Source organism: Echinops telfairi, unplaced genomic scaffold, assembly GCF_000313985.2.
Source record: "Echinops telfairi isolate 266 unplaced genomic scaffold, ASM31398v2 ScPeMD7_60;HRSCAF=208, whole genome shotgun sequence".
Taxonomy (NCBI): domain Eukaryota; kingdom Metazoa; phylum Chordata; class Mammalia; order Afrosoricida; family Tenrecidae; genus Echinops; species Echinops telfairi.
Genome location: NW_022103958.1, coordinates 6741862 through 6757797, shown reverse-complemented (window position 1 = coordinate 6757797; position 15936 = coordinate 6741862). Strand labels below are relative to the sequence as shown.

Sequence of the window (15936 nt, the reverse complement as noted above, 5' to 3'; positions counted from 1 at the left end):
CCAGGCGCTCTGAGGGAGAACGGTGAGACTTTCTGCTTCCGTCAGAGCTCCAGTCTCGGAAACCCACAGGGACAGCTGCTCTGTCTTGTAGGGTGAGAACCAACTTGGTCTATGGCAGTGAGTTTTTGCTTTGGGTGAGGCCCCGCCCCCTCCGCCTCCACTTCCCCTTCCTACTCTGTCAGTACTGGGAATAAGCCCTGTTGATGTCCTGGGTTACGGATTGGGCTGGTAACTGGCACGATTAGCAGTTCGACACCACCAGCTGGCCCTGCTCCATGGGAGAAAGAGGAGGCTTTCTAGTGCCACGAAGGTTTAGTCTCAGAAACCCTACAGTGTCGCCACAAGCCACTTTCCACTCGATGGCAGGGAGTAAGGAGCCCTTGGTGGCACAAGGGGTGAGTGCTTGGCTGCCCACTGAAAGGTGGGTGGTTTGAACCCTGCAGCAGAAAGAAGCAGCAGTCTGCTTCCACAAAGGCCACACCTCGGAACCCCTATAGGCAGGCCCACTTCGTCACATAGGGTCAGTATGGGTTGCAACCGACTCGCTGGCAGTGGGTTTGGTTTGGGGTTTAGAATGTGCAGGGTCGTTCCCCATTTTACCGAAAGGAAGACTGAGGTTGCCTGGCTGTGTAACCCCAGGCGAGGCCTGCCTCATCTAAGCCTTTACTTGTCGTAATGATCCCTTATGCTTTATAGCATTTAGTGGTGGAACTTTTCTCGTTCCTGTAGAACCACCGGCACCTGGGGATGAGTCAGGGAGGGTGTTATTATAGGCTTGTTCTTTAAAAAGGCAGTGGGCGAAGGCCAGAGTCCTACAGCTCCGGAGATGCTCCAGCCAGGCCTCGAATCCGTGGTGCCTTGCTCCCCATCCTGAGCCTGGTTCATCATCCCGTGCAGCCTCCTCAATCACTCTGATCTCTCTCTTTTCTCAGCTTTCCGTTCAGGATCCCAAACCCCTTGGCTGGGCTTCCAGGCAAGTCTTGGGTGTGAGGAGCCCAGAGAAGACTGATCTTGGATCCTCACTCTGGACCCATGGGAAGGGGAGAGGCATTGCCACGTGCTGACTCAGACTGTCCCTGTTAGCAGGCCTTGCCACTCAAGTTCCTGGTGGAGGTAGTGGTCTGGCTGAGGCCCACCTCCCACCCCAGAGCCTGGTTTTCACCTGGAACTGTACCCAGCCCTCCAAACTTCAGAATGTTCTAGACTCTCCCAGCGGGGAGTGCTAGGGCCTGAGGCTGTCGGGAGACCCTCAGCCCCTCCCCTGTCTCCTGATCCAAGTCTTCCTCTTTCTCCCAGCCTGGGCTCAAGCACCTGCTTCCCCCAGAGAACCTTTCCCTCTGGTTCTCTGGCCAAGGCAACTTGGGCTCCGTCCAGGAGGGAGCTAGTAAACCAGGTTCATGAACTCCCTACCTAGGCCAGAGGGTGGGGACCATGATGGATGTGGAGCCAGGCCCTGTAGGGTCTCCACGCTGGGCACTTATGGAAGCAGGGGACCTGTGGGCCCAGTGAGGCCTGTGACTCTCACACCTCGGACAAGTTGTTTACTTTCTGTGAATGGAGGGAGGCTTCCTCTTCCCCAAAGTGAGAAAGTTACTTTCTTTATGGGCTGTAAACAGTTTCTACCCAGTTCATTCAGGTCTGACTGAAGAAGTGAAACTGAAATATCGTGGACTTGTTAACCATGGGTATTCCGAAACAGTAGCCAGATTGGGGAACATTGCAGATAGATGCCGCACTAGAAACTTCAATCGGCCTCTTAGAGAACAAGGGCAGGGTGTGTGCACATTGTATAGCACCCAAGTCTCTTGATCGGCAGAGTTGGAAATGACGGTTGACCATGCCGTTATGAATCCAATGTCCTGCACACGCTCCTGACTGGGCTCGCTAGGTCAATTCCTAGTTTCCTATTCCGGGGCTTGACCATTCCACTTCACCCAAACTTTAACCCTTCAAGTTTGTTCCGATTTCCTTGTGTCCGGTGGTGTGACTGGATTGGTTTGAAGCCCTGCTTTCTTCCCCGACCTGACTCGGGAGGCCTGAGGTCAGTAGGCAGCGTCCTGGTCCCTGACCTCTGATGGGAGCAAGGCTCTCAGGTCGAGTCCATGTCTTCCCTTCCCTGGGTGTCTCGGCCTGCACTCAGCCTCCACCCTCCGCTGCCCTCTGGATGGGTGACAGGCTGCGTCTTGGCTGCAGACCTACCCCAAGCCGGAGTGTTCCAGGCTGATAATGGGGGAAGGACGGGGACCGAGAAATGGCATCATCACAGACGTGGCATGGTCATCAGCGGCCTCTGTGACCATTCTGATGGAAGGCATGCCCGTGAGTGCCCAGGGGACCTGCTCCATGGGGTTTCAAGGCTGTGACCCTTCCAAGCACGTCCCCCCAAGCCTGCCTCCCCCCGCGCCTCAGTGTGCTTCCACCACCAGCCAGGTAGCTAGGTTGTTCACCATGGGCACACCAGGGACCCCAGCTCCAAGCATAGAGGTCTTTTTAACCAGGGCCCGCAGTTTGAGGCTCGGTGCCTACCTCCCTGAGCCTCCGTTCCCAGACCTGCAGCCGGGAGTCTTCTGTACCCAGCATTCTTGGGAGCCAGTGAGCAAACAAGCGTGGCTCCCTGGTGGAGCAGGATCAGGGGGGTGTTATCCAGGTGAGCCAGTCTTCTGCCAAGGGCTATTCATTTACATATCCGCTTCCCTGCCCAGGAATAAACAGTCCCCTTTCTCTCTGGACACCCAGAGGCTCGCAGGCCCTGGTGATGTGCCTGTTCAGCCTGCACCCCGAGACCCATGTGGTGTCACCCCACGTCCCCATAGGGGATGGACTCTTGGAATCTCACCCGTGGCTCCTGACACCCAGTGGGTGCACAGACCCTTCCCTTGCATTTCTGCCCATCGTGAGTCTGCCCGGTCTGTCCTCACCGAGCAGCCTGGAACCTTCCTCAGGGGGATGACATTCAATCCGAGTGCCTTTCCGAGGTTCAGGGTAGGACTCCTCAAATCCACCCAAGTCTCACTTACACCTCCATGTAAGGTGGGAGGGAGCCACATGCTCCCAGAATAGGAAGGGCATTCGCTCAGGGCCCCACAGCTGGGACTAACTCTCTCCTCTTCCCGCTTGCTCCCTAAGTCCCAGCAGGTATGGATTCTTGGCTAAATTGTGCCTTCAGGAGACCATCCTTGGTCACAGGAGAGTGGGAGTGGCCTGAGGAGAGAAGAGTGTGGCCCAGTGGCTGCTCAGAGTAGAGAGCCTAGATTTCCACCCTGCCATAGGGGCTGGCGGAGTCCTGGGGGCTTAGTGAGGTCAGCAGTTAAACCCACACGGCTTTCTACTCCCATAACTCATGCTGGTCTCAGAAACCCACAGGGGGCAGTTCAACTCTGGGTCACTCTGAGTCAGCGTGGACTCGGGGCAGTGAGTTTAGTGGAGTTTTAGGGGCAGCCATCGGGACTATCCCCATTGCACAGTTGGGGAAGCTGAGGTTTAGGGAAGGGAAGTGTCTAAGGTAGAGCTGGCTGGGCCCCTTTCCTTCCTCCCCAGAGCTCCAGGGCTGGAGTGGAGGGGAGAGAGGGGAGGGGACTCTTGGGGATGGGGGGATGCTTGGACTGAGTCGCTGCTGGTATCTGTTTTGACAACTTAGCAGTGCAGGAGGGGCTTCTGCCCTTGACTAGCAGCCTGTGCAGGAACCTGGGGTGGGGTAAGGTTGGGTCGGGGACTTGTCCAGGGAGCTGCCCTGCTGCCCTGGCATCTGGGGAGGGGATAGCGCTGAGAAGCAGGGGCAGGGGGAGGCACTAGCCTGGCTGCCAGCAGCCAGCAGGAGGTGGGGCAGTAGTGGGTGAGAATGAAGAGATCCAGCCGGTCACTCAGGGAGGGGTAGGGAGAGAGGCTCTTGGCTACAAAATGGGGTGAGGGGTACGTCCGAGGGTGGGCAGGCGGTCCCAGGTCTGCAGGCTGGAGCCCAGGGTGCAAGGGGAGCTCTTTCACCCGGGGGCAGAGTCCCGAGGCCAAGCTGTGAGCGGCAGGCTCTCTGGGCTTTCCTCCGAATGCCATGTTGTTTCCTGTCTGTCTCTCTGCCCTCTGACTGTGTGTCACCTTCCAGTCTCTCTCTGCACCCCCTCCTAGCCTGTGCTCCCTCCCTTCCCGGTGCCGAGCTCAGCCAGCGCTGGAGGCCGCAGTCCTGGAGGGCAGGGGGCAGAGAGCCTCTGGCTGTGTGCTGAGGGTTTTCTGTGAGGTTCTTTCCCGACTAGCCCCCTGGTCCCTGGGGCTAGTGGATGGCCACCACCCAACCTGGAAATGCAGGCCGCAGTCATCCCAAGCAACCTGTGGAGGCATGGCCCTTCCCTGGCTCTTGCGGGGTGGAGATGGCCTTCTCCCTTGTTCCTCCCTGGAGGAGGTGGCTGGCTGGCGATGCCCTGAGGAGGCTGGTATGCTGGGCGAGTTCTCCTGGATACGGCCAGGGGTCTCTCAGGACCTGAGAGGGAGACCTGGAGAGATGGCTACAGCGGTGGGCCAAGAGAGGTGCAGAGGGCCGGGATGCACAGAGAAGAGACAGGTGGGCAAAGAGGACAGGGGTGGGTTGGATCGTGCGAGGCCTCGGAGTATGGTCTGTCCTTACCGATGGCTGGGCCTTAGCCAAGGACAGCCATTCTCTGCGTCACACCCCTGCTCCCAGTGACTGTATGTGCCTGTGTGTGCAGCCCTCTGTCCCTGGAGCCTCCCGAAGGCCCCCTCCCAGTCCAGTCTCTCCACCAATTAGCCTCAGGCCTAAGGAAGCCCTCAGACCTATAGCCTTGCAAGACAGAAGTACTAGTCCATCCTACCAATGAGGAAACGGGCCTGGGACAGGCCAGGGAGGACAGAGCCAGGGTTTGATGTCCACTGTCACCACTCAGGCCGAGATAAGCGGGGCTGCCAGGTCAGACTCCATGAGGGTCTGTGTGGGAGCGGGTCCTGAAAGGCTGCCCGGAGGAGGTGGCATTGCAGCCCTTCTTCTCCCTGAATTGGGCGCCTGGGAGGGTTTACTGGGGCTGTAGGGCCCGAGGCTCTGCCATGCGGGGTCCCCGATTAGATTCCTCCTCCTTCTCCCTAATCAGTATGTGGCTCAGGGACCGTCCAGTGCCCAGCCTCAATGTCTCTTGGGCTAACCCTTTGCTAGGCACCGCTCTCAGTAGGTCAGACTCTGAGGCGGCTGTAAGGCAGGTCCCCAGCATCCAGTGAAATCCGGAGGTTTCTCCTATGGCTTGGGTTCTGGGGCTAGGTCACAAAATGGGCTTCGCCCCACCTGGACCCCGTGGGACTCTTTCAGTGACTGGACACGTTAGTTCTCCTGCGCTGCCCACACAGGAATACCACCGATGGGTGGCTATCACAAGCAATTTACTCAATCACAGTTTCCCCAAAACCTCACTGCCACCCAGTCAATGCCGACTGATAGTGACCCTACAGGACAGAGTAGAACTGCCCCTGTGGGCAGTTGCCAAGACTGTACATCTTCATGGGGAAGAAAAAAAAACTCTTTTTCCTGTGGAGCAGTGGTGGTTTTGAACTGCTGACCTTGCAGTTAGCAGCCTAATGTGTAACCACTATGTCCCAGGGCACCCCTTTCACAGTTTAGGGGCCTAGAAGTTCAAATCCAGGGTGCCCACTCTAGAGGAGGGCTTTCTTTCGCTGTCAGCCTTCTGTGTGGGGGTGGGGTCGGGGGAGTGGAGTTCTTTTTGTTTTTTTTTGTTTTTCCAGTTCCTGTTTCTTTTCAAAGTCCCTCAGAGATTTCCACGCGTCTTGACATCAATCTTCCCCATGGGTCTAGGACAGTAGTTCTCAACCTGTGTGCCTCGACCCCTTTGGGGGTCGAATGACCTTTTCACAGGGGTCACCCGATTCATAACAGTAGCAAAATGACAGTGATGAAGTAGCACCGAAAATAATTTTATGGTTGAGGAACTGTATCAAAGGGTGGCGGCATTAGGAAGGTTGAGAACCGCTGGTCTAGGAGGTTCTGTCTTGGTGGGTGGTCTCTCCTGTCTGCTCCCACCAAGGCGATGTGGGCCACCCTCCAGGCAAACGCTCCTCTGTCCTCGGATCAGGCCTGTGGCCGGAGTCAGGGGGTTGCATCCCACATCAGACCACGTGATGGGGGACGATCACATTGTTCCATAGCTGTCAAAATCGAATTGTTCCACGGGGAGATCCGATGCAATCCGTGACACCAAGGGAGAGCTGGGGCCCATGGAGTCGTCTTGCCACTTTGTAATGAGCTCTGTGGAGGGTTGCTCATGCCCGTGCTGGTGCCCAGCAGACCGGACACTCCCTGAGGATGGGTGGCTTGGACGCCTCCATGTTTGGCATCTAGTTGGTGATCCGCCGGAATGGGAATTCCGAATTCCGGGATGAGCTCAGGGAGGGCTTTGGTGAACTCCAGTGGGCAGTGACTCAGGTTGGGAACTCAGACTAGAGTGGCCACTTGAGGGATCCTCTGGGCCCAGGACTGTTCTACACATAGAGCATGCTGCTCTTTTAGAGGTCCACATCCTGTGCTGCCACTCTGGGTGCCCACCTTGGTCATAGCTGGCTGGTACAGGACCAGAGTCTGGAAAGACCTGTGCTGATGAACCCTGCAGCCTCTGGCTCCACCCTTGATGCTCTGACCCTGTGTACCTGGGGCTGGGGCACCACCCCTTTAGCATCTGGCTTCAGTGACTGCACCTGGAGACTGCTGGGAAGGTGGGAAGTGGTATCCCAAAGGACACTAGAGCAGTTTGTAGGAGCCCCCTGCTCTACCTCAAGGGACCAACCTTTAGCCTTCACCATTTTCTATGAGAGGAGGGGACACCTGGCCATTGTGCCTGAGATGGTCGCCAGGCTCACCATCCAGGATGAGCCTGCAGACCTGGGTCTCTGTAGTTTACAGACGAGGACACGGGTGCCCAGGGTGGGGAGGTGATGTGCCAGGGGTCACACAGCTTTGAGAAACGGGGCAGGTCTCTCCCGATTCCCAATCCACACCATTACCTGGTTTGTGGTCCTCCCTCCGGCTGTGGGGGCTAGGGCAGGGGCTTCAGAGGGTGGGTGACCCCTGGGAGCACACTTGGGAATCTGGTGCCCTGGTTAGAGTCCAAACCTGGGCTCCTGGGCATCCTTGTAGGTTGTCCCTCTAATTTAGAACCTCACACACAGTGTGCCTGGGTGGGTTACAAGTGTGTTGAAATGGTCACTCCCTCGGCCCCTGGGGACAGACAGAGCCTTGGTCCTGTCACCTCAGGCCAGGTGAAGTCCTGTCTGTGCACTGAACACATGCATATACTTCTCTGTGTGTGTGTCTTGGTGCTCACCAGGTTGGGAGGCACTGTCTGCTCAAAGAGCATGCACTCTGAAAACACACGTTTTCTAAGAGGCTGGACCTTGGTCTTCTCATCTCAGTGGGACTGAGCTTGATAATGCCAAAGGCCTTCCTGAGTACTGTGATTCTGAGTGTGTGAGCCTTGGAACTCGGCATTGGGAGGGCGTGGGGACAGCAGGGCCCCAAGCAGCCTTCAAAGAAGGCCAAAAGCAGGCAAGGAGCCCTGGGAAGGGAGAAGACAGAGGCTATGACTCAACCTCAACGTGAGTCTTTGGCTGAGCATGGGCTAGGTGGGGTGACGAGAGGGCTCCATGCCTCTGCCCTTTCCTACAAGGCGCCTTCGCATCAGAGCGGCTTCTTCCTCCTGTGAAAGGCCCTTCAGATTCACCGTGAGTTTCAAAGCAAAGCGTCCTGGGAAAGTCCACATCTGTAAGGCTCATCAGCCAAGCCGAGGGAACACCCCGGTTGGGCTTGGTTGGGTGGAGCTGATCTTTTCCTTCCTGCCAGGAAACTCTGGAGCCAGGCAGGGGCAGAATGGGGGTTGGGTGAATAGAAGGCCCATTCACTCTGGCAGCAGAGAGGGGGAAAGTGCTCTGGGTTCAAGTCGGAGTTGCATCTCAATCCTGGCTAAGCCACTTTCTTGTGTGGTCGTAGGCAAGTGGTCCTTGCTTCTCAGTTTTGTCATCTGTTAAAAGGGATTAATGATAACTTGCCTGGTGGGGTTGACAGAGATGAGATGCGATACAGGGAGTTAGGGAGGGGGATGAATGGTAACGTGCAATGATCCCCTTGCCACAGTCTGGTCAGGGGAGGCTGTTGGCCTGTGTTCCAGCTTCCTTTCCTCCGATATGAGGTGTCCATCTCAGCTCCCAGCTCCCGGGTCTGAAGGCCTTCAGGAGAAGGGAGCCTGGCACACCAGCTCACTGGGCCCTGCACAGACACTGTAAGTCACCAGGCCCGGCGTTCATCTGTAAGACAGGCAGCAGGCCCACTAGGCTGTGAGATCCTGAGTATCCTGTGAGGGTGTGGGGTGGACCTATTTCTTCCAATCCATGGTGGTAGTGGGTGCTGTGGGTGGTGGTGGTGGAGGAGGAGGTGCGGTGGAGGAGCAAGATGAGGGTATGGCGGCGGTGGTGTTTATGGTGGTTGCCTGGTGGAACTGAAAGTAGCCCATGTACACCCTATCCAAAAAAAAGGAGGCCTGGTGGTGCCGTGGTTATGCATTGGGCTGCAATATGCATGATCGGCAGTTCTAAACCACCAGCAGCTCCCTGGGCTGGGCTTTCCACTCCTGTAAACAGTTTACAGTCTCGGAAACCCACAGGCAGGCACTGAAAGCCAGCGCTGAGTCGATGGCAGTGAATTTTGAGTGAGTGCCACCTAAATTCCTTTCTGTTTTAACTCGGTTCTCCCACATGGGCTCCCATGCTTGAGATGAAAGAGTTGGGGTTCAAAGAGGTAACCAACGCCTTTGCTCAAGGGAGGAAGCAGTTCCAGGGTTCAAACCTAGGGCTCCTTTTATTTGTCTGAAATAAACTTGGAAAGAATCCAAGGTTAGCTTTACTTATCCCCCTTTTGTAGCTCCTCAGACCAATGTGTAGATCTGAGGGGCAAGGGAACTGGAGGCTGGTGCAGGCTGTGAGCCTTCATTCTTTTTTTTTTTTTTTAATTAACTTTATTTATTTAGATTTTTGAAGAAGGCCATAGTCTGTGTCGTTGCCCTGCCCACTCCATCAAGTCAGATCAGGAATACAAAACCAAACTCATGGCCACGGGGTCGATGCTGACTCCGCCACCCGACGGCGCAGGGTAGAGCTGCCCCTGTGGGTTTCTGGGACTCGCGTCCTTCACAAGGGTAGGGAGCCCTGCATGTTTTCCTTGGGAGAGACTGATGACTTCCAACTGAGGACCTTGAAGTTAGCAGCCAGATACGTAACCACGGAGTCACCAGGGCTCCTTAATAAATCAGTAATGGTATCCTGTTGAACCCCACGTAAGTACCACCCCCCTTCCAACCCTCCCTCCACAATTTCCTGTCCTGTGCCTCCACTGCCCTGTCCTCAACCTTCTCATCGGCTTCAAAGTCGTAACCTTTGGTGCGAAAACCACTTTTCTTTCTCTTTGCTTAACTTCATAATAATGGGGTCATGTGATATTTTTCCTTATAAAGTTGACTAACGTTGGAAGCCTAATGTTCTCCAGTTTTGTCCATGACTGGGGGGGTAGCAGAGCCGTCCTTGTTTCTGAATGATGCATACTATTCTGCTGTATGAAGTACCGAGTCTATCTGTCCATCCTTCTATATTCTGACGTTCCAGCTGTTCCCATTTTTTGCTCTTCTGGAAACTCCTGCAGTCCACACGGGTGTGTGTCTGTCTGCGCCGTGTTCTGTATTTCGCTAGGCGCAGGGCTCCTCAAACTTGTTAAACAGGGGCCAGTTCACTGTCCCTCAGATCCTTTGGAGGGCCAGACTGTAGTTAAACAACAACTATGCACACTGCACATATCTTATTTTGAAGTAAAAAAAAAAACCAAACAGGGCAAAAACACTCGGTGGGCCGCATGTGGTCCACGGGCCGTTGTTGGAGGACGCCTGCCCTAGGTATATGCCAGCAGAGGGACTGCGGGATCAAAGGTGTTTGATATTGGTGTTTGCTTAAGGATGTGCCATACTGATTTCCACAGCGGTGGTACAATTTACAATTCTACCAGCAATGGATGAGTGTTCCAATCTTGCCACATCCTTTCCAGCATTTATTATACTCTGTTTACAAAGAAATTCTCCTAAGAGTGTTGGTGGGAGATGGTACCCCAAGGCTGTTCTAATTTGCATTTCTCTTATAGCTAACGAGCATGGCCATTTCCTCACACAGTTGTTGGTTGGCTTGATGTTATCGTTGGTAAACGTTGTTGTTGTTTTTTAAATCATTTTATTGGGGACTCGTACAACTCTTATCACAATCCATCCATTCATCCATTGTGTCAAGCACATTTGTACATTTGTTGCCATCATTGTTCTCAAAACATTTGCTTTCTACTTGAGCCCTTGGTAGCAGCTTCTCATTTTTTCTCCTCCCTCCCCAACCCTCTCTCCCTCAGGAACCCTTGATAATTTATAAATTATTATTATTTGTTCATGTCTTACACTGTCTGATGTCTCCCTTCACCCACTTTTCTATTGTCCATCCCCCAGGAAAGGGGTTATATGTAGAACATTGTGATCAGTTCACCTTTTCCCCCCACCTTTCCCTTCCCCTCCTGGTATCTCTACTTCATTATTAGTCCTGAGGGGTTTATCTGTCCTGGATTCCCAGTGTTTCCAGCTCTGATCTGTACCAGTGCACATCCTCTGGTCTAGTCGTATTTGTAAGGTAGAATTGGGATCATGATAGTGGGGTGGGGGGAGACTGAACCACTAAAGAACTAGAGGAAAGTTGTATGTTTCATCATTGCTACACTGCACCCTGAATGGCTTGTCTCCTCCCCATGACCCTTCTGTAAGGGCATGTCCAGTTACCTACAGATGGGCTTTGGGTCTCCACTCCGCACTCCCCTTCATTCACAATGACATCACTAAACTTTCTCTTCATTTCTTGTGCCCGTTTTTGGGTTGGGTTATTTGTGGTTTTCTCATTCAGGTGTTGCAGTTTCTTAGATTCTTAAAATTAGCCCTTTATCTGATGTGTCATTCTGAAATATCTTTTTTCTCCCCAGTCTGTGGGTTCTCTTACTCTGCTGACGCAGTCTCTCGTGAAGGCCGCAGCCCTCTGCCTCGTCTGCGTGGGCATTTCTCACTACGTCCTGCAGTGTATTTATTTCTTGTATTAGGGCCCGTTAGTGTGTCCCTGTTTTTTTTACCAGTGGTCTTTATGGCTCTAGGCTTTCTGCTTAGGTCTTTGATCCATCTTGAGTTCAATTTGTCCGTGGTGGGGGGTGTGCATCATGTTTCATTCTTTTGCAGCCAAGGATCCAGTTCTTCCAGCACCATTTATAGAAGAGGCTCTCTTTCTACCCCTTAATGTGTTTTAGTCCTTTATGAAAGATCAGTACTGTCTGTAGTTACTTGATTGCATTTCTGGCTTTTCAACTCTAATCCATTGATTGTCATTGCCTATCGTTGTACCAGTACCAAGCTGTTTTGATTACTTGTGCTTTAAAATAGGTTTTAAAGTCTGGGAGTGAAAGGCCTCCTTTTTGTTTTGTAATGTTTTATTTATCCTGTGTTTCGTTCCTCTCCATATGCAGTTGGTGGTTAATTTTTCCCTTCCTTTGAAGACTATTGCTGGAATTTGGAACAGAATTGCATTGAGTTGGTAAAATGTTTTTGATAATAATGACTTTTCACTATATATAATCTACCTATCCAGGAGCATGGTAAACTTGTTGCATTTGTGTAAGTTTCTTGTAGGAGTGTTTTGTAGTTTTCCTTATACAAGTCTTTTGTTCCTTTGGTAAAATGCATTCCTAAGTATTTTAACTTTAGGCTCATTATTGTAAATGCTATTGTTCTTTTAGTAACCTTTTTTTCGTGTCATCTTCCTTACTATACCGGAATTCAACTGATTTCTGTCTGTTGACCTTACACTGCCAAATTTTTCAATCTGTGCCAGCAATTTCTTAATTGCATCTTTGGGTTTTCTCTGCTCACTGCCTGCAAGAGAGTGACTCTTAGAGACTGACTCATAGAGACCCCTCATGGGTTTCTGAGCCTCTGTTTACAGGAGTAGAAAGCCCAGTATTTCTCCCATGGAGCTGCTGTGGTTTTAAACTGCTGACCATGCAGATTGTAGCCTAACCAATGCATAACCACGATACCACCAAGATGATATCATATACAAATAAAGCGTGCTTTATTTCTCCCGTGCCTATTGGCTGCCTTGGCTATCTTTATGGTCTCATCCCATTCACCCAACCCCCATTCTGCCCAGAGGAACTGCTTTTCCTCCCTTCCTTCCTTCCTTTTCCACTCTTTCTTTCTCCTTTTCCATTGGCCTTCCTCCTTTTGGTTTTCACAACAATAATGGAAGCAATAACGACGTTCAGACCTGTGATTGAAAAACAAGACAGTGGGGGAATCATCAAGGCAGACCGAGGAGTCAGCCGGGGTTTCAGGAAACACATCACCTGCCAGATATGAAAACAAACAGGGCTTCCTGTGACCAGCCTCTTCCAGGACAAAGTCCAGAGCAGCGGAGCGCAGGGTGGCCAGGAACCAGGAGGCAGGTGGGGTTGCCTGTGGCTAGGCTGGCTTCCAGAGGAACAGACCAGCCGGCGCTCTCATTCCACTTGGCTGTCGGAGAGAGCCAGCTGAGCTCCCACAGGATCAGGTGCCTGGCTCACCAAACTGGCTGGACAGTCTCACAGCCCAGAAGATCAGAGGCCCTGCCAGTGGGAGGGTGCTAGGAGACCCAGCCAAGGGGCACATAGCCGAAGGCTGAGCCCAGCCTCCAAGAAAACCAGCAGCTTCTGGACAGTAACAATAACAATCAGATTGGTAGCCTTTACTTGACACGTACTGTAGGCCAGGTCAAAGAGCCCTGGTGGTATAGTGGTTCTGGGATTGGGCTGCTATCTGCAAGGTCAGTGGTTCAAAACCACCAGCCCTCCAAGGAAGAAAGACGGGGCTTTCTAACTCCCTCAAGACTCACAGCCTCAGAAACCCACAGGGAGTAGTTCTACGCTGCGCTATGAGTCAGAATTGACTCGATGGCAGTGAGTCTGGCTTGGCTTTGAGTATGCGAGGTACTAACTCATTTGCTCCTCGCCATAACCCTTTATTAAGCCCATTTTACAGGTGGGAGCATTGAGGTCCAGTGGTTGTCCAAGGCCACATGGCCAGCTAGTATGCTGTGGCAGCACTGGCTCTTCAGACAGGGAGGGAGCTTGGGGGAGGAAGCCAGGGGAGCAACATGGGTGAGCCCTGCTGCCCCATCCACTTGCACGCCAGTTAGTGTCCCCATTACGGAGAGTCAAGCAGCTCAGCAGGGTTTCCCGAGGACCCGTGGCTGTCACAGGGCAAAGGCAGGGCTAGGAACCCACTGCTGACAGCGTCTGAGTCCAAACCCCGCCCAAACCCAACCCCCTGCCTCAAGTCGATTACAACTCACAGCGACGCCGCCTAGGCTTTCTCGGCGGCACATCTGTCTGGGAGCAGACAGCCTCGCCGCCCCCAGAGGAGCACCTGGCAGGTTTGGACCATGGACTTTGTGGTTAGCCGTCTAGCACTTCACCCACAGCACCACGAGGGCTCGTTGGCTCCCAGTTCGTGCTCCTGACTCCTGTCCAGGAGGAGGCCCCAGATGCAGAGAGAAGCACTCCTGCTATCCGGGCCCTGAAGCCTGCAGTGCTCTCGAATGCCCCCTGCACAGAGACCTGCCCGAGGTACGGGCCGGGGTCCGGCCCAGCCTGCAGGCAGATGAGGTAAAGCCCGGGCCCAGGGAGCTTCCTGTGTCAGTTTCCCAGGTCCTCGCCGCCAGGCAGTCTCCAGGAAACCAGGGCCTGCCCATACCCACCGTGAGCAAGGGCACTGGGCCCCGTGCCAGCGACAGGGGCGTCAGCTCGTCAATGGGCCTCCGTGCAGCTGCATAGTACAATCCCTGGGGAGCTTTCAAATAGCCCTGGTGCCCAGGTAGCACCCCAGAGCAGTGGGGTCAGAATCTCAGGGTGGGGCTGGGAGGTCAGCATTTTTCAGAGCTTCCCAGGGAAGGCCCATCTGCAGCCACGTTTGGAGACACTGCAGGGGAGGGAGGGGGGGTGGTTAATCATGGCAGTAGGACCAGAGGGCAAACCAAAGTCTCCTGGCCCCCAGTTGGACTCCCCGGGATCAGGGACCCCCTGGGACTGGGTGCATGGTGGGCGACTGCTGGTGTGTTTACCTGTCCAGTGGTGAGAGGCCCACAGCTTCCATCTGCCCAAAGGAGGTCAACACCAAATCTTGGGGGAAGCAACCCTTTCTCCCCCACTGACCTCACCAGCCATGTCCTCTGCAGACGGAAGCCTCCTCTGGCCAAATTGGCGTGGGCTTGTTTTGACCCCTGTGAGCAGCCGGCTCTCCTGCTCCCCACCCCTTATGTCCTTCCCTCGAGTCCAGCTTCCCACCAAGCTGTCCACTAGGCCCTGGTCTAGGTTCTAGGATGGGGCAACTGGGGCAAATCAGACAAGAGGCTGTCTTCTCGTGGGACAAGTCAGCTGGGCTGCAGGAAGCCGGGACGGGGCTGGAAAAGGGCACGCAGCCATGGGACGGACCTGGTGTCCTGCCCAGAGAGGCCGATGACCTGGAGCGGCTGGATGCTGGCAGATCTTGCTTCTCATGTGGAGTGGTGGCGAACTGTGAAACCGGGTATCTAAGACCCAGGAGGGCTAGGGAGGAGGGAGTCTGGCCTTCTGGGCCCCACCCGCAGAGAGAGCAGGGGTCCCCAGGGTGCTTTTCGAGAACTGTGCTGCTGCTTCGGGCAGAAGAAGGGCAAGCACAGGGGCCCTGAGTGGGGGCTGGGCCTGCAAATTCTAGGGCAGCAGCAGGAGAGAATTCAGCATGCACCGGGGAGCAAAAAGGGCCAAGCAGGCAGGACCCCGCCCTACGCTTGTTGTTAGGTGCCCTCAAGCCTGTTCTAACTCTCCAGAAGCGTCGGCACAAAGGAACAGAGCACCGCTGGGCCTGGGCTGCCCTCACAGTGGCTCCGTGTGGACTCCCTCCTCGTTGCAGGCCCTGTGCCAGTTCAGCTCTCTGAGGGGGTCTTTCTCTTTCCCACTGCCCCTCTATTTCACCAATCATGATGGCCTTTCCTAGGCTCCGGTCTCTGATGACGCATCTCCAGGACGTAAGACTAGGGTTGGCTATCCTAGCTTCCCACAAGCATTGAGATGGCTTTGTTACTCTGCCCGTCCTGTAGGAGCTAGAAGTCCACACAGAGGCCAGATCACCTCTCACAGTGACCCGCAGGGGGAGGGAGGAGAACTGCCCCAGCCCATTTCCAAGACTGTAAACCCTTACAGGAGGTAAACAGCCTCATCTTTCTTCCGCAGAGCAACTGGTGGGTTTGAACTGCCAGCCTTTCAATCAGCAGGCTAATGTTAGCCCGACAGGGCCACTGGGCCTCTTACAGCCTGTCTGTGTTGGAACTGGCTTGGTGGCAGTGGTGTTTGGCATGATTTGGTTTACATCTTTCGAAAGCCCCACCCCCTGCTGTGTGGATAAGGGTGGGGGCATCCGGGAAAAGCAGTAGCCAGCCAGGAGGGCACTCTGCTGGCTCAGGAGGAGACGGTGGCCCAAGGCCCAAGAAGTGGTGGGTTGGGGTCTGTTATTGGCTATGGCCAGGGAGGCCGAGGGAGCCTCTCGAATGGCTGTTAGGTGTTAGGCTTGAACTATTGGGGAGGGGCAGGTGTGGTGTCTCCCCGGGGGCCTCTGGATTCTGCAGCCCTAAGAGCCCTGGAGGGCCGGGCCTCTGGCTCGGCATGTCCTCAGAGGTGTCCCACAGCGTGCCGTCGTAGCTTTAAGGCGAAAAATGGTTTCCAGTTAGTGCTCGGTCGGGAGACATGAATGACTGTGTGGTAGAGAGAGAGAGAGAGAGAGAGAGAGAGAGAGAGAGAGAGAGAGAGAGAGAGAG

At 54.3% G+C, this 15936-nt stretch overlaps 1 long non-coding RNA gene across 1 annotated transcript in view; it reads left to right on the top strand.

Annotated features, from left to right (window-relative positions):
• The window catches only part of LOC123521782, a 28720-nt gene that overhangs the window by 10792 nt on the left and 1992 nt on the right, over positions 1–15936 (top strand). The gene's annotated exons all lie outside the window — the stretch shown is intronic.